The 5,043-nt window shown below is 35.5% G+C and overlaps 1 non-coding gene across 1 annotated transcript; it reads right to left on the minus strand.

Annotated features, from left to right (window-relative positions):
- Positions 1 to 4,325: 4,325 nt before the first annotated feature.
- On the minus strand, positions 4,326 to 4,434 carry LOC126029099 (U6 spliceosomal RNA). Its single transcript, XR_007502753.1, has one exon. It is a non-coding gene; the product is annotated as a U6 spliceosomal RNA (small nuclear RNA).
- Positions 4,435 to 5,043: the final 609 nt, after the last annotated feature.

The raw sequence follows: 5,043 nt of genomic DNA on the forward strand, positions 1-5,043 counted from the left end.
GAGATAAGCATTTTTGGTCACAATGAGGACTGTGGGTTTTCTTTTCTTCTTCTGCAGCAGTATCAGAGTCTGTCTAAACTACTCTAATGTCATTGATGTAGCTTAACTTGGACTGCCTCGTTAATGAGATCAAAGAATAAATTCCAAATTAGGTTGATGTAACAAATTTGCCAAAGATCTAACTTTCCCACTTTGATCTATCTGATGAGAATGAACGCCTGCTTGGCTTTTAAGTGGAGACCTGAGTAACGTCTTTTACATAGATCGGAGCTCCACCATAGGGGCTCGCTCTGTTTTCTATTTGAATTGGCCAAGTCATTCAAACTATCTTTGCTTGAGTCTCCTCTTTAAATCAAATACAATATAATAGTAGTCTTTACCTCATAGTTTCTGCTCTAGATTTTTTTAAGTGCCTCCCAAGAAGTGGTTGGGGTAGGTTATGGTTAGGGGGTATATGCACACCAAGAATAATCTGTTAAAGGACTGGATAAAATTCACTCTTTAGGCCCAATAGTGCTGGCATATATTAGGGCAAACAAAGAGTGACCAGGGCTTCATGCAGTGCTTGGGATAGTACCTTTGGTCTCTGCATATGAAAAGCATGTGCTCTTGACCACTGAGATATCTCTGGTCTTAATTTGAAAAATACTTAGTCTTCCTGCAGTTTCCCCTCCCTGTTGTCTTAAAAGATATACAGTTAGGGGGCAGGAGAGATAACATGGAGGTAAGGAATTTGTGGTTCGAATCCCGGCATCTTATATGGTCCCCCGAGCCTCTCAGGAGTGATTTCTGAGCGTAGAGACAGAAGCTCAGAGCGCTGCTGGGTGTGACCCAAAAACCAAAAAAAAAAAAAAAAAAAAGATACACAATCAGTTTAAACATTAAATTATTAAATAATTCTTATAAATTTAATGAATGGTAACTATTTTTAATATTATAGTTTTTTATAATATCTTTATTTAAGTACCTTGATTACAAACATGATTGTGGTTGATATTCAATCATGTAAAAAACACTCCCTTCACCGGTGCATCATTTCCCCCCACCAATGTCTCGAATCTCCCTCTTCTCCACCCCTCTCCTGCCTGTACTCTACTTCCCTCATTCACTCACTTTGTTATCATAGTTCTCAATGTAGTTATTTCTCTAACTGCACTCATCACTCTTTGTGGTGAGCTTCATGTCATGAGCTGGACCTTCCAACCCTGCTCTCTTTTGTCTCTAAGAATTATTACAAAAATGTCTTATTTTTCTTAAAATCCATAGATGAGTGAGACTGTCTCTCTCCCTCTGGTTTATTTCACTCAGCTTTAATCTATTTAAGAACCTACAGTACAGAAAAGCAGAGTAAGCTTTCTAAGTCATTTGTATACATTAATTCGTCTCTACTTTATATAGAATTATTATAAATTAAGATTTTTATTAACAAGTTGGTCTAGGATTTTAAAATTGTCTCTAAGCTTGCTCTTTAGAAACATTATTTGCTCTTCTTATATAAACTGACTTGTTACCAAATATAAACATCCTATTTTTAGTACATTTTTATAAACCACATGAGAGGCCAATGTGACTGTATCACATTGCAGCTCTTAATAATGGGTTGCAAATGTTAATATGCAGACTATTGCTATAAAATATATTTTTTATTTATTAGTAAGACTTATTTTTCCTTAACCCACCCCAGTAATTGCATTGTCCTCTGTAAGAGAAAAAAATGAACGGTATTTGACTTTAAATTACTCAAAATCCTTTATTCACCCCACAAACAGCCAGCATATTTTTCTACTGAAAACTCAATTTTATTCTATATTTAGAGAATACCTATTTGTTCTTAGCATGCTTAAGTCTTAAAGAGATACTTCCAGAAATATCCTCATTTCACCCCCTGAAATTCAAGACTATAAAGGCAATATGAGCCATCAAGAGGTTAAATGGCTTTCTCAGGACCACACAGAAAGTTAGGGTCAGAGTTGAGGTTAGAAATGGCAAGTTTCTCCATTTCTTCCCTAAGTGTTTCACGGGCTACCCTTCCTCTCTATTTATTTAGGTGTAGTAACTGGGTCAGTCACCAGTGAGTGAATTTCACAGTGTGACAATAAGATATTTAAAAGATGACCTTTTAAAAAAGCATTTTGTGCCCTTTGTTTAAACTAACACAGATACTCTCCAAATAAATCTTCCTTTCCATTTGTCTGGATCTCCATGTCTGTGTGTGTCCACATAGCAGGTAACCAGTTTCAGAACATATGCATGTCTTTGGTTGGTCCTTTAGAAAAATGTCCTTTCCCAAGACCATCTGGTTTCACATTTTAAAAAGAAATCTAAAATGTATCTCCAAATAATACCTTGGAAAATAAGAATACACATATCTACTACTATCGTACACAACAATAAATTAGCTAATGGTATCTATAAGACAGAAACACAACCCATACTTGAGTGGATCAAGCATTTTTCACTTCTAGGTGAAACTTTCCATCAAAATTTTTGTGACTGATGTTGTTTGGTGTTGTACAATGCACACCACATGTGACCACACACAATGTTATCATAGACAAGGTTTAAGGTTGTAGTCATATGCAGAATAATTTACAGCTATGATCATTTTCCTTTGCCCATGAAAAAGGAGTATTGTCTGTTATCTGCTAACACATGCTTAAGAAAATGAATCCAATATTATGTAGAAGAAATTACAATTGGGTTTTCTTTTCACTTTTCTTTATCACTTAAAATTAATTTTTTCCTATTATCATCAAATCTTCACTTTTCCATTATAATTTTTGATTTTGTATTATTCATTATTCATTTACATTTTTCTCATAAAAAGAGGTAATGGACTTGTTTCATATTACAGTTTCTGGGTTTTTTGGGGGTGGCTTCCAAACATTGTTAAGGTTTTCAGAGGCTGCTAGCTTAATGATTGAGAGCCTCCAGGGCTAAATACAGGGATGCTTAGAGTATTGTATAATGCTGAATGGAACAGAAGTTGGCTACATACAAGGCATGCACTTAAATTCCTATACTATCTTTCTCCCCTCTCATAGTCTAAGTTTCAATAATCAATCTGGAAGGAACAGGAGTTGGTTACATACAAGGCATGCATTTAAATTCCTACACTATTTTTCCCCTCTCATAGTCTAGGTTTCAATAAGGGGTGATATATAAGATATACAAAGAACTGATAGAACATCTAACCACACCAAAGAATGGGGAGAAGAAATGACAGGCATGTCCTCAGAGAAGAAATACAGATGGCCAAAGAGCACATGAAAAAATGTTCCACATCACTAATCATCTGGGAGTTGCAAATTAAAACAACAATGAGATACCATCTCATACCACAAAACTGGCACACATCACAAAGAACAAGAACAAGTGTTGGTGTGGATATGGAGAGAAAAAGACTCTCATTCACTGCTGGTGGGAATGCCAAGTAGTCCAAACTTTTTGGAAAACAATATGGATATTCCTCAAAAAAAAATAGAAATTGAGCTTCCATGTGATTCAGCAATACCACTCTTAGGGATATACCCTAGGAACACAAAAAATATCATGCAGAAAAGCCCTCTGAATTCCTATGTTTGTTGCAGCACTATTTATAATACTCAGAATTGGAAAAAAATTCAAGTGCCCAAGAACAGAGATTAGTAGCTAAGAAAACTGATAAATCTACTCAATGAAATACTATGTCACTGTTAAGAAAAATGAAGTAATTGAAATTTGGATATACATGAGTGGATATGGAGAGTATTATGCTGAATGACATGAGTCAGAGGATAGAGATAGACATAGAAGAAACTCACTCTTTTATCGAATAAACAAAATAATACAGTATGGTAATAATATCCAGAGACAATAGGGATGAAGACCAGGAGAACCAGTTCATGGTAGGAAACTTGCCACAAAGTGAGTAGTGACAATGATAGCTGAATCTGATTATTCTGGATAAGGATTGGGTACTGAAAAGGGATAAATTGACTTGCCTGCTACCCCTTCATTAACAATAATTTAGACCATAATGTTGAAAAGATGAGAGAGAGAGAGAGAGAGAGAGAGAGAGAGAGAGAGAGAGAGAGAGAGAGAAGCAAAATGCCTGCTCCTGAGAGAGGAGGTGGGGTTGGGTAGGTGGTAGGGAAACTTTGGATACTGGTTGTGGGAAAATTGCACTGGTGAAGAGTGGTGTATATATATATATATATATATATATATATATATATATATATATATATATATATATTTTTTTTTTTTTTTTTGCACCGCCTGGCTGAGGCGGTCATGATTCCTGTCCTCCCCCTTCCCCCAGCCGCCTCAGCGGGTCTCCTTTTAAAAATATGGAACGCTTCACTAATTGGCGTGTCATCCTTGTGCAGGGGCCATGCTAATCTTCTCTGTATCATTCCAATTTTTTAGTATAAGTGCTGCCTAAGCGAGCATGAGTGGTCTATATTGAATAACTGAAACTCAATTATGAACAATTTTGTAACCACTGTGCGTAAGTAATTACTAAAATATGGGTAGCGAGCATTAACATTAATGTGACACATACCAAGTTAAATCTAGTATTTTCTTTAGTAACAAATTTTTCTTAATTCAGAAGTATTAAATTGTTACCTGGATAACATTTTCTGCTTGGACTTAGACATTATAGTTCTAATACAATAAATCCTTTTCTTTTTTTCTAATTCTTGATATACTTTATTATCAGGTATTTTTTGGAGTTGAATAAAGGATATGAAAGATATATCCAGGGCAACTTAGTTCTAATTTCAATAGTTCTGCCATCACTGACTATGTGCACAGAAAATCGGTTGCCTTATTTGAAAATAAAAGTAATGGATCAAATAATCTCTATGTCTTTCACAGTTTTAAAGAACTACATATCAATAAGCAGTGTGTGTGTGTGTGTGTGTATGTGTGTGTGTGTGTGTGTGGTTTTGAAGAGTCAGGAGCTGAGACTGAACTTGAGTCGCTATCAGGCAAAGTATGTATTCTAGTCTACTGAACTATTGTTGTAGAACAACCCTTGATGGGGTTGACTCATGA

Source organism: Suncus etruscus, chromosome 14 (assembly GCF_024139225.1).
Source record: "Suncus etruscus isolate mSunEtr1 chromosome 14, mSunEtr1.pri.cur, whole genome shotgun sequence".
NCBI classification, from domain to species: domain Eukaryota; kingdom Metazoa; phylum Chordata; class Mammalia; order Eulipotyphla; family Soricidae; genus Suncus; species Suncus etruscus.